Here is a 20,046-nt window from a genome sequence, read left to right on the forward strand (position 1 = left end):
GAAACGTCACTCACTTGACCTCGTGTTTTAAGGAGAAAAAGCGGACTTGTAAGAAGACAACCACAGAAATTGATCCTGCGCGAAAATTTGGACTAACGTTCTATATTACTCAACTATGACATTGTGAATGTGCAGCTTTTGAACTAAGCGTACACGGCATGTTTTTCGCTCGCTCTGCCCCACTGTAGCTGCCTAATTCTCGAGCGCTGAGTACTGTCCAGCGCCCTCCTGTCTGCGGAATGTTGAGGCGAGTGAAGATTAACAAGGAGGGGAACACATCTGTCGAACGTGTTTGAGACTTTGTTCGACAAAACCTTGTTTTGTTCTTTTACGTGAAATCAGGACCTCACAAACATATATACTGAATACTACGCCTCAAAATCAAAATGAAGAAACCTAAAACAACTGCGAAATGGAGTTAATCATTTTCGATTTACAATTTAATCATGGCAGTCACTTTGAATAAAAATGCCACTCCTTCACTTCAACTGTGTCAATCCAAAGAAAATAACGCACAGTGATGTTAATAATTAAATTCAGATTATGAAAACGAACCTCCTACTCACCCCGCCGTACAGTATTTCCCATTCGGGCGTTAAGCGATTGAAGTGGGTCGGAGCGAGTGATAAGCAAACGGCGGGCTCGAAGTTTAAAAGCTGCACATTCAGAAGGTCATAACTGCGTACTATCAGAACTATGGCATAACTTTTTGCGCGGGATCGATTACTGGGGGTGATATCTTTCACCTTAAAATACAGAAGTCCAGTTGGTGATGTTTCCTTGTCATCCGAGCTCCTGAAGACTCGTGAAAAACGGGAAGCGTAAATACAGGATGAGCAAAGTAAAAGTGGCCCGGAATATATTTCACGCACCTTAAGTTAGGCAACCCAAGTTGCATTATCTGTAACTGCGGAAATGATGAAAGTTGGGTCTCCTATTTTAAGTTCCATAATATGTTTCCTGGGCCTGTATTCCTTCCCTCAACCTACATGTAAAAAAAAAAAGTTCAAATGTGTGTGAAATCTTATCGGACTTAACTGCTAAGGTCATCAGTCCCTAAGCTTACACACTACTTACCCTAAATTATCCTAAGGACAAACACATACATCCATGCCCAAGGGAGGACTCGAACCTCCGCCGGGACCATTCGCACTGTCCATGACTGCAGTGCCTACATTTTTATCCGTGTAATAACATAAAAATATGTTTGTTAGTTCGAATCGTAAAAATCTGAAGGTGACCTTCACTACTGGGTCATATGGAATGGACACAAAATCCTGTGTCCAAAATTCTACGTGACATACATCGGCTGGGTGCAGCAACACGTTTCCAAAAATTGCTCGTCATCTCCCATCGAGTACATAGAGCACATTGACATTTATTCCAGCGTAAGGACACAGTTAGAAGCAGAAAATCAGTTGTGCGGCAATGTGCTACGACAAATAAATTGTACGCAACGGCTCTGTCACGGTAACGAACTGTTCCCTCATCAGTCAACAGAACGACATCATAGTGAGAGAAACGGTCATCGCTGGCCGCGGTGGTCTCGCGGTTCTAGGCGCTCAGTCCGGAACCGTACGACTGCTACGGTCGCAGGTTCGAATCCTGCCTCGGGCATGGATGTGTGTGATGTCCTTAGGTTAGTTAGGTTTGGGTAGTTCTAAGTTCTAGGGGACTAATGACCACAGCAGTTGAGTCCCATAGTGCTCAGAGCCATTTGAACCATTTTTTAGAAACGGTCATCACCCTTAAGTCCAGACACAGTAGAGCAAGAAGCTATATTCAGAATGCTATAGCATTCATTCAGGGCGCTGACAAATAGGAAGTGGCCAGCCAGCAACCCTGAAAGGCGATGTTGTGAAATCTTATATCTTCGACAAGGCTTCTGGAGTAGTTGACTAAATTTGACAACTGGGGCAAATGTGGTCATCCCCACCGACAGTCGATGACCTGACAATCCTGACTGCTGTGAGTTCTAGGGTAGGAGTGCTACCATTTGACAGATACTAATCAGGCAGCTCACACACACCGATGAGCCAAAACATTACTGCCCACCGCAACAATGGACGTCACCTGGTGGGTTTGTGCGCGCGGACTCGGTAACAAAAAAGTATGTAAGCGGAGCTAATACGGACGGGGAAAGATAAACAGACTGTAAATAGGGAAAACCAATGAGATAAACGACTTTCACAAAGAGAAGATTATTGTTACGCAGAGCCTGTAAACGAGTATCTCCAAAACGACGAAGCTGGTCTAATTTTCATATACTAGTCTCGTGAGCATCTACGGAAACAGGTAAAAGGACAGCGAAACTATCACTAGGGTCTAAATGGTTTGATGTCCACGACTCTTCACAGAACCTGTGGTTCGGAGGCTTGTCTGCTCTGTAAAGTACTATAGGTGATGATCTGAGTCATCTCTGCCGAAAGAGCATTGTGCTGTTGCATGTACAAATGTTTCGGAGCACATTGTTCATCGTATGCTATTGAGCATGGAGCTCCGAAGCAGCCAATCCTACGTGTTAACGTGTCGACCCAACGACATGGTCTATTATGACTGCAGTGGGCACAGAACCGTCGATCAATGAAAACGTGTCGGCTATTCAAGGTGAATCACATTTCTTTTTTACACTAAACCGATGGACGTCTCCACAAACGCCGTCATCGAGGGGAACGGTGAGTCCCAACATGTACCGTACCATGGACGCAGGCTGGTGGGAGCAGTATCATGGTATGTGGGACATTTTCCTGCACTTGCCTGTGAACTGTGGTAGTCATCGAAGACTTTCTGAGAGCTGCAAACCACCCTCGTGCCCTCATATCTGATATCTTCCTCGAAAGCAATGTCATCTTTCAGTAGGATAACTGTCCGTGTCTCACAGCCAGAACCGTTCGACAGTGGTTTGAGGAGCGTTATAGTGAACTCACATTGATGTCTCGGCGACCAAGTTCGCCTGATGTAAATTCTACGCATCCAATCTGAGTAGCTATCGGGCGCCATCGGCGCGTATGCAAATCAGTGGCCGTCTATTTATGCGAATTATATGACGTGGGCGTAGACACCGAACGCCACGTAACTCCACAAATTTACCAACAAACTGTCGGATCCCTGACAGGCAGAATCAGTGAACACTTCCTTCCAAAGATGGACAAGCTACACTATGTTATCAAAAGTATCCGGACACCCGGATGAAAATGACTTACAAGCTCTTGGCGTCCTCCATCGGCAGGTCTGGAATTCAGTATGGTGTTGGACCACCCTAAGCCTTGATGACAGTTTCCACTCACTCAGGCATAAGTCCAATCAGGTGCTGGAAGGTTTCTTGGGGAATGTCAGCCCATTCTTCACGGAGTGCTGCACTGAGGAGAGGTATTGATGTCGGTCGGTGAGTCCTGGCACGAAGTCGGCGTTCCAAAACATCCCAAAGGTATTCTATAGCATTCAGGTCAGGACTCTGTGCAGGCCACCTCATTACATGGATGTTATTGTAGTGTAACCACTCCGCCACAGGCTGTGCATTATCAACAGGTGCTCGATCCTGTTGAAAGATGCAATCGCCATCCCAGAATTATTCTTCAACAGTGGAAAGCAAAAACATGCTTAAACATCAATTTAGGCCTGTGCTGTGACAGTGCCACGCAAAACAACAAGGGATGCAAGCCCCCTCCATGAAAAACACGACCACCGCCTCCGAATTTTACTTTTGGCACTACGCACGCTGGCAGGTGACGTTCACCGGGCATTCGCCAAATCCACACCCTGCCATGTTCGAAGTCCATGAGTTCAGCGGAGTGCCCTATTCTGCTCTCTCACGATGTATAATGACTACTGAGGCCGCTGATATGAAGTACCTGGCAGTAGGGGGCAGCACAATGCACCTAATATGAAAAACGTATGTTTTTGGAGGTGTCCGGATACTTTTGATCACATAGTGTGTGAAGCAGGTGGTCATAATGTTTTGACCACACCCCAAAATCAAACCCTCACATGTTCATTCTATACAGCAGTATCCTCGTACTTATGGTATGGTGTATGACACAGCCTACACCAGATGGAACCGCCTGCAACACAAGATGATGCAGCTATCTGCAATACATGGACTCTGTTGACACGAACTGCGGGCTACCGCTTGCACAGAGGCCTGCTGGCAATCAATGCCTCCACGTCACTGGATTGCTGTCGCCAGGCATATTCCTAGCTGTGCCTGAGTTCGAGCTTGGGCTGGCCTGTTGCCCAGCTATATTGTCAATGTTACCTGTCCTGTATGAGCCTACACTGTAGCGGACCATCGCCTGTGTTTAGTACATGTAAGGCACTGCAGCTAAAACACATTATACCCCGCAATATTCTTTCTAGTGAACCCGCAACCTGCATAAGGTCGAATGACGACATATTTTATTCTAAATATAGGTTTTCTGCTGATTGTTTATTGACTCGTAGCTATACACGCTACAAGACTAGCTCGTTTGAGTGATTTGCATATATCAAGTGTAAATCTTAGCTTGTACGAGGGGATCCATATGGTATGTTGGAGCGTTAATGTGGTTCTCTTTATGGTATGAAGCGATCATGTTATTTATATGAGACCTGAGTTTCTCCTGGCGTATACAACTTTCAAATAACTTCCGGGAATTCAGCCAGGTAACACTTTCAGCGACCGCCGATATTTCGGCGGGAGAACACCCCGCCATTTTCAAGGCAAACTGCAACGGACAGGCGGCGTGCATGCAAATTTAATACCTCGGTTCTGCGACAGAAGCAGGAAAGATAACACACACACTGAACACTAGTGCCACCCAAGATGACCAAAGTCAGAGCTATCGATAGTGAGACTATGAATTCACAGGTGAGGCAGCATTGACTCTGTTCCTCTGTTTTTTGACAAGGGAGAGAGCCGGATTCCAAACAGAGTTTAAACAGAAACCTCCATCCCTGTTAACGAGGTTGCTCGCTAGTTTAATCTCAACTGCCTCCTTAATGACACTGTCCCAATAGCTGGACGTGCATGCCAATATCTCGGTGTTATTATATAACATGGGGTGACCAGTATCCAAGCAATGTTCGGCAATAGCAGATCTATTTGGCTGCTGTAATCGTGTGTGCCGTTTATGCTCAGTACATCTGTCCTCCACGGTCCTGATAGTTTGACCAATATATGCCATACCGCAGCTACAGGGAATACGATACACACCTGCCTTACGCAATCCAAGATCATCCTTAACGGAACTCAAAAGTGCTCACAATTTTAGATGGAGGTCGGAAAACACATTTCACATCGTATTTCCGTAAAATACGACCGATCTTATTGGACGTGTTTCCTACGTAAGGCAAAAAGGCAGTAGACATAGGTGTTGACTCAGAATTATCATCAATCACCCGATGTACAGTTGGTCGATAGCGCAACGCACGTTCAATCTGTCTATCACTATAACCATTTTGACGAAATGTAACTTCAAGATGGGACAGCTCAGCTGGCAAAGTCTCAGCGTCAGAAACGACATGTGCCCTGTGTACCAAGGTACGAAGTACCCCTTCACGCTGAGCCGAATGGTGACAACTATTAGCTTGTAAGTACAAATCGGTGTGAGTACGTTTCCTGTAGACTGCATGTCCCAATGATCCATCATCCTTCCTCCTAACCAACACGTCGAGAAAGGGAAGGCAACCATCCTCTTCCACCTCCATCGTAAAACGAATGTACGGGTGGATCGAGTTCAGATGTTCTAGAAAGACATTCAAATTTTCCCTACCGTGAGGCCAAACAACGAAGGTATCGTCAACGTATCTAAGGAAACAGGCGGGTTTTAAAGGCGCCGACTCCAATGCACGTTCCTCGAAGTCTTCCATAAATAAATCTGCGATCACAGGAGACAACGGACTACCCATCGCAACTCCATCTGTCTGCTCGTAATACTGGTCATTAAATAAAAAGTAAGTGGATGTCAACACATGCCTAAAGAGATTAGTTAAATCAGCACCAAACCTGGCTTCAATTAACCGCAACGAATCAGACAGAGGAACACGAGTGAAGAGAGAGACCACATCGAAACTCACTAAAATATCAGAGTCATTCAGCCTCAGTCCCTCCAAACGCCGTAAAAAATCAGCTGAGTTCCTGATATGATGTTCACACTGTCCTACTTGTGGACTCAACAGAGAAGCAAGATGCTTGGATACACGATATGTCGGAGCGCCGATGTTACTCACTATAGGACGGAAAGGAACCCCTTCCTTATGAACCTTTGGAAGGCCATATAACCTAGGGGGAACGGCACTATAGGTGTTAAGCCTCTTGATTGTGTCCTGCGAAAAACCACTTTTCTTCAGGAGGCTGTTGGTCTTTCTCTCAACACTTTTCGTGGGGTCAGCATCGATTCTGCGATACGCTGAATCAGATAGTAAACGTTGCATCTTTTGTACATAATCAGGTTTATTTAAAACAACGGTGGCATTGCCCTTGTCAGCAGGTAAAATAACAATACTGGGATCAACTTTGAGAGAGCGTAAAGCAGCCCTCTCTGCTGCTGTTACATTACTCTTGGGTGGACGAGCCCTAGTCAAAACACGGCATGCCTCCCTCCTAACTTCCTCTGCAGCGTCAGGAGGTAGTTTGCAAACTGCCTGTTCAATTGAACTAATAAAATCAACTACCGGCAAATTCTTCGGAGTGGGTGCAAAATTTAAACCCTTCCCTAGCACGGATAAGGTTGCGTCGTCAAAAGATTTCTCTGTGAGATTTATCACAGAACGTCGAGGTATAACATCCGACTCCGCGCGATGCAACGTTTACTATCTGATTCAGCGTATCGCAGAATCGATGCTGACCCCACGAAAAGTGTTGAGAGAAAGACCAACAGCCTCCTGAAGAAAAGTGGTTTTTCGCAGGACACAATCAAGAGGCTTAACACCTATAGTGCCGTTCCCCCTAGGTTATATGGCCTTCCAAAGGTTCATAAGGAAGGGGTTCCTTTCCGTCCTATAGTGAGTAACATCGGCGCTCCGACATATCGTGTATCCAAGCATCTTGCTTCTCTGTTGAGTCCACAAGTAGGACAGTGTGAACATCATATCAGGAACTCAGCTGATTTTTTACGTCGTTTGGAGGGACTGAGGCTGAATGGCTCTGATATTTTAGTGAGTTTCGATGTGGTCTCTCTCTTCACTCGTGTTCCTCTGTCTGATTCGTTGCGGTTAATTGAAGCCAGGTTTGGTGCTGATTTAACTAATCTCTTTAGGCATGTGTTGACATCCAATTACTTTTTATTTAATGACCAGTATTACGAGCAGACAGATGGAGTTGCGATGGGTAGTCTGTTGTCTCCTGTGATCGCAAATTTATTTATGGAAGACTTCGAGGAACGTGCATTGGAGTCGGCGCCTTTAAAACCCGCCTGTTTCTTTAGATACGTTGACGATACCTTCGTTGTTTGGCCTCACGGTAGGGAAAATTTGAATGTCTTTCTAGAACATCTGAACTCGATCCACCCGAACATTCGTTTTACGATGGAGGTGGAAGAGGATGGTTGCCTTCCCTTTCTCGACGTGTTGGTTAGGAGGAAGGATGATGGATCATTGGGACATGCAGTCTACAGGAAACGTACTCACACCGATTTGTACTTACAAGCTAATAGTTGTCACCATTCGGCTCAGCGTGAAGGGGTACTTCGTACCTTGGTACACAGGGCACATGTCGTTTCTGACGCTGAGACTTTGCCAGCTGAGCTGTCCCATCTTGAAGTTACATTTCGTCAAAATGGTTATAGTGATAGACAGATTGTACGTGCGTTGCGCTATCGACCAACTGTACATCGGGTGATTGATGATAATTCTGAGTCAACACCTAAGTCTACTGCCTTTTTGCCTTACGTAGGAAACACGTCCAATAAGATCGGTCGTATTTTACGGAAATACGATGTGAAATGTGTTTTCCGACCTCCATCTAAAATTAGAGCACTTTTGAGTTCCGTTAAGGATGATCTTGGATTGCGTAAGGCAGGTGTGTATCGTATTCCCTGTAGCTGCGGTATGGCATATATTGGTCAAACTATCAGGACCGTGGAGGACAGATGTACTGAGCATAAACGGCACACACGATTACAGCAGCCAAATAGATCTGCTATTGCCGAACATTGCTTGGATACTGGTCACCCCATGTTATATAATAACACCGAGATATTGGCATGCACGTCCAGCTATTGGGACAGTGTCATTAAGGAGGCAGTTGAGATTAAACTAGCGAGCAACCTCGTTAACAGGGATGGAGGTTTCTGTTTAAACTCTGTTTGGAATCCGGCTCTCTCCCTTGTCAAAAAACAGAGGAACAGAGTCAATGCTGCCTCACCTGTGAATTCATAGTCTCACTATCGATAGCTCTGACTTTGGTCATCTTGGGTGGCACTAGTGTTCAGTGTGTGTGTTATCTTTCCTGCTTCTGTCGCAGAACCGAGGTATTAAATTTGCATGCACGCCGCCTGTCCGTTGCAGTTTGCCTTGAAAATGGCGGGGTGTTCTCCCGCCGAAATATCGGCGGTCGCTGAAAGTGTTACCTGGCTGAATTCCCGGAAGTTATTTGAAAGTTGTATACGCCAGGAGAAACTCAGGTCTCACATTGTTTACCTCTACGGGCAGGAAATGTATCGGTGTTTACGTAAGTTGGATAAACTTCGTAGCTGTCGAGGTAGACTGCAATGTGCTTTGTCGTTTTTATTGAGGTGTCGTGATGAAAATCATGTCCCAACATTTGCTAAGGTTGTGCACCATATTAATTCACCTGCCGCCAATCGTATCAAGCAACGTGCTGGCTTGGCTCTTGTTCGCGAAAGGATTCGTTTTACTCGTCGACATTTGGATTCTGTTTCCAAAGAATTGTATCGTTTTCATTTAATGGTTGCATCTGAAGTGTCTGATTTCACTTGGGATTGGTTGGACGGTGCCTCATGGACCCAAGCTGACTGGGCGTACAACTCCGTTACTGCCCGGCATTTGGCAAAGTTTGAACGTTTTCATCGCGCGGAGTCGGATGTTATACCTCGACGTTCTGTGATAAATCTCACAGAGAAATCTTTTGACGACGCAACCTTATCCGTGCTAGGGAAGGGCTTAAATTTTGCACCCACTCCGAAGAATTTGCCGGTAGTTGATTTTATTAGTTCAATTGAACAGGCAGTTTGCAAACTACCTCCTGACCCTGCAGAGGAAGTTAGGAGGGAGGCATGCCGTGTTTTGACTAGGGCTCGTCCACCCAAGAGTAATGTAACAGCAGCAGAGAGGGCTGCTTTACGCTCTCTCAAAGTTGATCCCAGTATTGTTATTTTACCTGCTGACAAGGGCAATGCCACCGTTGTTTTAAATAAACCTGATTATGTACAAAAGATGCAACGTTTACTATCTGATTCAGCGTATCGCAGAATCGATGCTGACCCCACGAAAAGTGTTGAGAGAAAGACCAACAGCCTCCTGAAGAAAAGTGGTTTTTCGCAGGACACAATCAAGAGGCTTAACACCTATAGTGCCGTTCCCCCTAGGTTATATGGCCTTCCAAAGGTTCATAAGGAAGGGGTTCCTTTCCGTCCTATAGTGAGTAACATCGGCGCTCCGACATATCGTGTATCCAAGCATCTTGCTTCTCTGTTGAGTCCACAAGTAGGACAGTGTGAACATCATATCAGGAACTCAGCTGATTTTTTACGTCGTTTGGAGGGACTGAGGCTGAATGACTCTGATATTTTAGTGAGTTTCGATGTGGTCTCTCTCTTCACTCGTGTTCCTCTGTCTGATTCGTTGCGGTTAATTGAAGCCAGGTTTGGTGCTGATTTAACTAATCTCTTTAGGCATGTGTTGACATCCACTTACTTTTTATTTAATGACCAGTATTACGAGCAGACAGATGGAGTTGCGATGGGTAGTCCGTTGTCTCCTGTGATCGCAAATTTATTTATGGAAGACTTCGAGGAACGTGCATTGGAGTCGGCGCCTTTAAAACCCGCCTGTTTCTTTAGATACGTTGACGATACCTTCGTTGTTTGGCCTCACGGTAGGGAAAATTTGAATGTCTTTCTAGAACATCTGAACTCGATCCACCCGAACATTCGTTTTACGATGGAGGTGGAAGAGGATGGTTGCCTTCCCTTTCTCGACGTGTTGGTTAGGAGGAAGGATGATGGATCATTGGGACATGCAGTCTACAGGAAACGTACTCACACCGATTTGTACTTACAAGCTAATAGTTGTCACCATTCGGCTCAGCGTGAAGGGGTACTTCGTACCTTGGTACACAGGGCACATGTCGTTTCTGACGCTGAGACTTTGCCAGCTGAGCTGTCCCATCTTGAAGTTACATTTCGTCAAAATGGTTATAGTGATAGACAGATTGAACGTGCGTTGCGCTATCGACCAACTGTACATCGGGTGATTGATGATAATTCTGAGTCAACACCTAAGTCTACTGCCTTTTTGCCTTACGTAGGAAACACGTCCAATAAGATCGGTCGTATTTTACGGAAATACGATGTGAAATGTGTTTTCCGACCTCCATCTAAAATTAGAGCACTTTTGAGTTCCGTTAAGGATGATCTTGGATTGCGTAAGGCAGGTGTGTATCGTATTCCCTGTAGCTGCGGTATGGCATATATTGGTCAAACTATCAGGACCGTGGAGGACAGATGTACTGAGCATAAACGGCACACACGATTACAGCAGCCAAATAGATCTGCTATTGCCGAACATTGCTTGGATACTGGTCACCCCATGTTATATAATAACACCGAGATATTGGCATGCACGTCCAGCTATTGGGACAGTGTCATTAAGGAGGCAGTTGAGATTAAACTAGCGAGCAACCTCGTTAACAGGGATGGAGGTTTCTGTTTAAACTCTGTTTGGAATCCGGCTCTCTCCCTTGTCAAAAAACAGAGGAACAGAGTCAATGCTGCCTCACCTGTGAATTCATAGTCTCACTATCGATAGCTCTGACTTTGGTCATCTTGGGTGGCACTAGTGTTCAGTGTGTGTGTTATCTTTCCTGCTTCTGTCGCAGAACCGAGGTATTAAATTTGCATGCACGCCGCCTGTCCGTTGCAGTTTGCCTTGAAAATGGCGGGGTGTTCTCCCGCCGAAATATCGGCGGTCGCTGAAAGTGTTACCTGGCTGAATTCCCGGAAGTTATTTGAATGTTATTTATAAGTTTTCTTTTTCTTTGCGCGATTTTGTAAAGCTCAGCTTCGGCTCCAGCTGTCAAAAAGTAAGTTTACAAGATCGTACACGTAAAAGTAAACATATAAATAACGTGGTGGCAACATACCAAATAGGCAACCGACATTGTCGCTCCAATATGCCATATGGACCCCGTCATACCAGTGCAGATGTACAGTTGATAATGGCAAATTGCCAAAACCAACTCGTCGTGCAGCATATATCACTATGAGTAAATAAAGAAACAGTGCAGCAAAAGACTTGTACACTACTGGCATTTAAAATTGCTACACCACGAAGATGACGTGCTACAGACTCGAAATTTAACCGACAGGAAGAAGATGCTGTGATATGCAAATGATTAGTTTTTCAGAGCATTCACACAAGGTTGGCGCCGGTGGCGACACATACAACGTGCTGACATGACGAAAGTTTCCAACCGATTTCTCATGCACACAGCAGTTGACCGGCGTTGCCTGGTCAAACGTTGTTGTAATGGTCGTGTAAGGGGGAGAAATGCGTACCATGACGTTTCCGACTTTGATAAAGGTCGGATTGTAGCCTATCGCGATTGCGGTTTATCGTATCGCGACACTGCTGCTCGCGGTGGTCGAAATCCAATGACTATTAGCAGAATATGGAATCGGTGGGTTCAGGAGCATCATACGGGACGCCGTGCTGGATCCCAACGGCCTCGTATCATTAGCAGTCGACATGACAGGTATCTTATCCGCATGGCTGTAACGGATCGTGGGGCCACGTCTCGATCCCTGAGTCAACAGATGAGGACGTTTGCAAGACAACAACAATCTGCACGAACAGTTCGACGACGTTTGCAGCAGCATGGCCTATCAGCTCGGAGACCATGGCTGCGGTTACCCTTGACGCTGCATCGCAGACAGGAGCGCCTGCGATGGTGTACTCAACAACGAATCTGGGTGCACGAATGGCAAAACATTTTTTCGGATGAATCCAGGTTCTGTATACAGCATCATGATGGTCACATCCATGTTTGGCGACATCGCGGTGAACGCACATTGGAAGCGCGTATTCGTCATCGCCATACTGGCGTATCACCCGGCGTCATGGTATGGGGTGCCATTTGTAACACGTGTCGGTCACCTCTTGTTCGCACTGACGGCACTTTGAACAGAGGACGTTACATTTCAGATCTGTCACGACCCGTAGCTCTACCCTTCATTCGATGCTTGCGAAACACTACATTTTAGCAGGATAATGCACAACTGCATGTTGCAAGTCCTGCACGGGCCTTTCTGGATACCCTGGCCAGCACATTCTCTCACCAATTGAAAGCGTCTGGTCAATGGTGACCGAGCAACTGGCTCGTCACAATACGCCAGTCACTACTCTTGATGAACTGTAGTATCGTGTTAAAGCTGCATGGGCAGCTGTACCTGTACACGCCATCCAAGCTCTGTTTGACTCAATGCCCAGGCGTATCATAGCCGTTCTTACGGCCAGAGGTGGTTGTTATGGGCACTAATTTCTCAGGATCTATGCACTTAAATTTCGTGAAAATGTAATCAGATGTCAGTTCTAGTATAATATATCTGTCCAATGAATACCCGTTAATCATTTGCATTTCTTCTTGGTGTAGCAATTTTAATGTCCAGTAGTGTATTTAAAATAAAATACTTTCCATTCCGATTAATTGATACTGCACTCATGGAGGAGCCGAACCACGAAGAGCTTGTGCTGTCATTCCTTGCTGGTGGTATATCGCTTGAATAAGGCCTGTATGGCTATGTGAACAATACATGCTAAGGACTCCTGCAAGCGTAGCTTCGTAGCTTGCCGGCGTGGATGATGGTTGAGGACGGTGCCGTGGAGGGGGGCGGGCAAAACTCTGACATCGGCGTGCTACACGCCCATGGCTACCTGTCAGAGAGGCAAACATTCATCTAATCACACACGGCTCCATCCTTGTAACTGATACGTACAAAGAAGTATTATAACAAATGATGCTGACTAATTTTCCCGTCGTTTCTCGGTAGATCAATGTAATTATAAATGAAGAACACAGTACTGTGAATGGTGGTGGTGGTGGTTAGTGTTTAACGTCCCGTCGACAACGAGGTCATTAGAGACGGAGCTCATGCTCGGGTTGGGGAAGGATGGAAATCGGCCGTGCCCTTTCAAAGGAACCATCCCGGCATTTGCCTGAAGCGATTTAGGGAAATCACAGAAAACCTAAATCAGGATGGCTGGAGACGGGATTGAACCGTCGTCCTTCCCAACGCGAGTCCAGTGTGCTAACCACTGCGCCACCTCCCTCGGTACTGTGAATGCTTTACAGATTTACTTAATTTAGTTAACCTGTCTCGGCTTACATGTCGCATGAGACTTCAACTGACTATTGTCGCTAAAGAAGTTACAATATTTGTAAACAGCACTGGAAAAGATGTTACTCATCTAGAGTGAGCCCCAAAGACACAGTAAATGCCAACTTTGGCAGTGTGACGGTAACGCAATTAAAAAGTAAAAAAACGTTATACAGTAAATAAAAGTGCACTGAACAAACGCTGAAAAAATATAAATATGGATCTCGAAAATACGTGCCTTTTTAACAGTTTAAATTAAATTAATAGTCCAAATTAGATAAAATTAGAACATTATAACAATATTAATTAATAACTGAAGAGGTACTACATATGGAAATTGATACATGGACAGAGTAAAAGACAGAACTGACTAGTGCAGCAACAGAATTAATTACCTACAAAGGCAATCACAATAAAATAGATAGATACAGGAAAGTATTGGAGTATAAAGCAACAGACAGTGTGGGATGCATCTGGAAAACTGTGAGGAAAAAGTGGGGTTTGGTAGAGGGGTAGACTTATTTGTGTTTGGTTATTTAATATGAAACCAAGACAGTGGGCCACATTATTGTTGATTTCCAGAGCCTCTAACAGATTAACTGTCTGTACTCTGTTTGCTAGGTGGATGATATGGGACTGTGGCTGGTAGCTGCGGATCTTTCTCAATAGAAGCTCAGCAAATGCGGAGTTATAGTTCTGCAACCTCTAGCTGCGTTCATGTTCTGCAACCTGTTTGCTGTGTACCTGCCTGATTGACAAACATATTATTACGATCAGGTCAAGTACCTTTGTATACATAACTTTGGTTAGTAATTTTCTTTTTTCAGTTATATAACGACTGAGTTTCCCTAGCTGTTCGCCGTACGATTCCTTTCACCACCACATCTACAGCCCAAATACTGACCCCTATAGAAGTTGTACGAGCAGTCTAGTTTATTTCTTGTCAGTCGGCTAAAAGTAGTTAGCTACTCAATTGCGTATTAGTTAATCATTTATTCAACCAAAGATTGTTTTAAAATGATACAACGTAGTAAAACATTGTTAAAGATACAGAAACCTGCAGCCACGTTTGAATGTAGTCTTCCGCAGTGTGTACAGCAAAAGAAAAGAACTCAGATTTCAAATCAGGTGGCGACGATGAAATTTAGCGTTGTTGAGTGATCTGACTACCACAGCATTTTGTCGAGTGTGGTACTCATCATCTTGTGACTACCATGCCGTTTCGATAATATCGTACTCACCATCTTCTGTCACACGGTTTAGACGCTTATCACCTTTTGACTGCCTCGACTTTTTCGCCAGAAGATGTGCATGACATCCATCGAAACGTCACAATACTCCAACACTGTCATACAGCTACGAGGCCTGTTCAGAAAGTAAGCTCCGATTGATTGCCAAATTGAAACCACAGTGAACATCAGAAATGTTTTACTTGTAACAATTAGCTACACCTTTCAGCTACTTCTCTACGTAGTCGCCGTTCTGACTTAGACTTTTGTCATAGCGTTGTACCGACTTTTCAATAGCCTCATCATAGAAGGCAGCCGCCAGTGCTTTCCGCCAATCCTCCACGCTGGCCTACACCTCGTTGTCTGTGTCAAAATGTTGTCTTCAAAGACAGCGGTTCATGTGACCAGAGATGAAACTCAGGGGGAGACAATTGCGGACTGTATTGTGGGTAATCTCACATTTCCATTTGAAAACGATGCAGGAGCATCTTCACTGCCCCTGCAGAATGCGGCTGAGAATTGTCTTGAAGAAGAAACAGCACGACAGTTATGTAATGTTAGCTGCATAGCTTCAGGCGAAATTTCTCACCAGGCCCCCGTACTTGGCGGCAGACACTATTTTCTAGACATCTTTACGCACTCACTGCGAGCTCAGAAATGAGAAGAGCGACGTGATGCTAACTGGGGTTATACTAGAGACACTACCCAACACATCTGTGCAAAGCTTTATCGGATTTTCATAGTCGTTTCCATTTCGCGACCGATCGGAGTTTACTTTCTGAACGCCCCTCGTACATATCGAAGACCTTGTCACGAAAGATGAGAACTGCTGGTCTACTTCACTCTAAAATTAATGTTAACATACTTGTTCGCACTTCTTCATGAGTCATTATGCTCTCATGCTTTCAGAACAATTATGCTACATATTTTTTGTGTTCCCATTTGTCTGTTTGAGAAACTGAGTTGCATCGCTCCACATTGAAAGATATCGAGTTTGGGAAAATGTAATTAGTTTAGCGTTTTCCCTTTTTCCCGTTGGCATACATTTTTCTACTGTTATGCATTAGTCTTTTACAGCACAGAATGCTTATATATTGAAGTTCCAGATACAAAACGCTTGAAATAGAGCCCCGCTGCTAAGAATGATATCAAATTCGAACGGAATATTATCGAAGAAGCGGGAAATGTTATGGAAGCAAAAAATAATTGCTTGTGAATCAATTGAGAGTAATGTAGCTTCAGTTGTCAGATGTTTTTGAAAAGACAAAGTTAACTGTCAATATAATTTTGGTAAAAAAACTGAGTGTTAGGAACTCACCATAATCAGTACCCCTCCCGGTCCTGGTAGTATATTTTTTAAAGAAGTTGAATTTTCTTAAATGTTCGCGTTTATGAGCCAAACGAACTTCATTTATTTTATTTTATTTATTTGTTTTGTGCACAGGGACCAAAGTTATCAGTTTTGAACAGTGTCAGATGATTCAGTGCCTAAGGTTCAAAATGGCTCTGAGCACTATGGGACTTAACATCTGAGGTCATCAGTCCCCTAGAACTCAGAACTACTTAAACCTAACTAACCTAAGAACATCACACACATCCATGCCCGAGGCAGGATTCGAACCTGCGACCGTAGCGGTCGCGCGGTTCCAGACTGAAGCGCGTAGAAGAGCCACACTGGCCGGCCTCAGTGCCTAAGGAGCTGACTGTATTTTGCAGTGACTCTATTTCTTTACTGATATTGGGAGTTGCATTGCCCAATCGATGCGTAAAGTTTTGCTAACGGCAAGACAGAATAGGTACACCACTTGCACTTAGAACACGCAACACGACAATTGGAGTTCTGTATCCGTTCCACAGTTCAGACTTCATTCAAGGTAATCGTATAGTTATCAGTTCTTAAATAAGGTTACACTGTAAACATCATAACGTAAATGGCTTTGCTTGCAAATGACAGATGTATCGCAATATGATTGCCATGGTATGAGTTGCACACTAAACCAAATGTACTGTAAATTTGGCATTCAACAGTTGTGGCACTGTTAGTTAGGAAGCCCATACACCACGTCAAGGTCGTAACACATCGGATGGGAAAAAGGCGACTTTTAATTTTCCTGACGCTAAAAATCGCATAAAAGCAACAAAGAATTCAGTTTTTAACTGTTGTGAGAATGGCAGAAGACATGTACAGTAAGCTGCAGACCGTTTTCTGTCACAGGCTGAAATCCGGAACCAACGTACTCCATCACAGATCAGAGTGTCTCGCGGGTCATATTGATAATGCGTAGCACTGTGCATGCCTTAAATTCGAAGTACCAAAAACAGCATCTTTCAGATAACCCCACAGCCAGAAGCCACACGGATTACTATCAGGCAGCACGGCCAAGCTGTAGCATAATGACTGATATGTGTTTCATTTCCAAAATGCCTATGCAGCAGCTGCTGCACTGTCTGTGTGACGTGCGGAGAAGTGCCATCTAGCATAAAAATTATACTTTTCACACATTTTCCCCTGTTGAAGGATTGGAATAACTTTGGTTCGCAAAAGACTCTCCTAGTGGTTGTCAGCAACGCTAGAGGTAACTCGACCTGCAGGACCCACCTCCTCGAAAAAACATGGCCCTACAATAAAAGGTCCCTGCAACCCACACCACACATTTATCTTTCAAGGATGATGATGATGGGAGCGGATTTTCCGCTGCCCATATTCTGTCTATTGACATGTTCTTCGAGATGTAAATGGATTTCGTCTGTCCACAGAATGTACCGAGAGCATTCATTGTCCACATCCGTGCGAGCAAGAAATTGTAGAGCATACGTTTGTCTTACTGGCAGTCCAACATGAAGCAATTCCTGAATGTGGGTAAATTTGTGCTGAAAGTAATTCAGGACGTTCCGTATAATTTTGTGCCCAGTGCTCGTTGGCATGCCCAAAGTTCGAGCAATTCCCCGTACACTGGATATTTGTACACCTCCGCTCGGTCCCTCCTGCAGTGCTGTGGCTACGCCTTCTACTGTTATAGGATCAATTGTTTTCCTCTCTTCGCGACACTGCTCTTCAAAACACTTTGCATTTTCGAATTTAATAATCATTTCATTGAGACATTTTTCTTTTCATTCTCTTGAGTTTCCGGAACGTCTGCTGAACTACCGGCGGACACTCACCGTTCTTGTAGAAGAGCTTTACCAACAACGCGCGCTCCTGCATTGGGACGATTATGCCGGCCGACTGAGATCCAAACTGAGGAACAGCCGTGAACCCACTTCTATTTTGAATGTTCTGCCGCTATCAGCTCCATCTAGTGGTAAGATTTTTGTAAAGTTTTGTTTCGTTTCCATAACTTTCCATCTTCCTCGATAATATTCCGCACAAATTCGATGTTATTCTGAGCAGAAGTTCGCTCTTTACAGCGTTGAGAGTGGAACCTGTATTACAATAGTCTTGGATATTGTGGAACGACTATAGACGCTATATTTTGTTAATGTTAACTGCCGCTAAAATGAGTTCACTAGCCCGCACTTTGCGTCATTTCAGTAATTTTCATTGTATATCATACGTTATTTAAGACGTATAGCTTAAATACTGTTTCTAATTTTTGTTGAATTATCTCTGTGAGAGTTGTCTGGCTGTTTTTTTTGGACTGAGAATAGGACTGTTAGTTTAATAATGACAGGTGAATAATGGATTGTGCCCGCAGCTCGTGGTCTAGTGGCTAGCGTTGGGGCTTCTGGATCGCGGGGTCCCGGGTTCGATTCGCGGCCGGGTTGGGGATTTTCTCTGCCCAGTAACCGGGGGTTTGTGTTGTCATCATTTAATCATCATTCGTGAAACTGGCGACGTTGGGCTGTGTAAAGTTTGTGACTTTGTACGGATGCTGATAACCGCGCAGTTGAGCGCCCCACAAACCTAACATCATCATCATACTGGATTGTAGATCTAGAACGTTCTTTTACTGCAAGGTGTCAGATAGATTATATAATGGTAAGGCAGAGATTCAGGAACCAGGTTTTAAATTGTAAGACATTTCCAGTGGCAAATGTAGACTCTGACCACAATCTGTTGGTTATGAACCGTAGATTGAAACTGAAGAAACTGCAAAAAGGTGGGAATTTGAGAAGATGGGACCTGGGTAAACTGAAAGAACCATAGGTTCTAGAGAGCTTCAGGGAGGGCATTAGGGAACGATTGACAGGAATAGGGGAAAGAAATACAGTAGAAGAAGAATAGGTAGCATTGAGAGATGAAATAGTGAATGTAGCAGAGGATCAAGTAGGTAAAAAGACGAGTAGAAACCCTTGGGTAACAGAAGAGATATTGAATTTAACTGATGAAAGGAGAAAATATAAAAATGCAGTAAATGAAACAGGCAAAAAGGAATACAAAGGTCTCAAAAATGAGATCAACAGGAAGTGCAAAATGGCTAAGCAGGGATGGCTAGAGGAAAAATGTAAGGATGTAGAGGCGCATATCACTAAGGGTAAGATAGATACTGCATACAGGAAAATTAAAGAGACCTTTGGAGTAAAGAGAGCCACTTGTATGAATATCAAGAGCTCAGATGGAAACGCAGTTCTAAGCAAAGAAGGGAAAGCAGAAGGGTGGAAGGAGTATACAGATGGTCTATACAGGGGCGATGTTCTTGAGGACAATATTATAGAAATGGAAGAGAATGTAGATGAAGATGAAATAGGAGATATGATACTGCTTGAAGAGTTTGACAGAGCACTGAAAGACATAAGTCGAAACGAAGCCCCGGGACTAGACAACATTCCATTAGAACTAATGACAGCCTTAGGAGAGCCAGGACTAACAAAACTCTACCATCTAGTGAGCAAGATGTATGAGACAGGCGAAATACCCTCAGACTTCAAGAAGCGTATAATATCTCCAATCCTAAAGAAAGCAGGTGTTGACAGATGTGAAAATTACCGAACTATCAGTTTAATAAGTCACGGCTGCAAAATAACTAACACGAATTCTTCACCGACGAATGGAAAAACTGGTAGAAGCCGACCTCGGGGAAGATAAGTTTGGATTCCGTAGAAATGCTGGAACACCTGAGGCAATACTGACATTACGACTTCTCTTAGAAAATAGATTAAGGAAAGGAAAACATATGTTTCTAGCATTTCTAGAGAAATCTCTTGACTATATTGACTGGAACACACTAATTCTGAAGGTGGCATGAGTAAAACACAGGGAGCGAAAGGCAATTTACAATTTTTACAGAAACCATATGGCATTTATAAAAGTCGTGGGGCATGAATGGGAAGCTGTGGTTGGGAAG

Source organism: Schistocerca nitens, chromosome 8, assembly GCF_023898315.1.
Source record: "Schistocerca nitens isolate TAMUIC-IGC-003100 chromosome 8, iqSchNite1.1, whole genome shotgun sequence".
Taxonomy (NCBI): Eukaryota; Metazoa; Arthropoda; class Insecta; order Orthoptera; family Acrididae; genus Schistocerca; species Schistocerca nitens.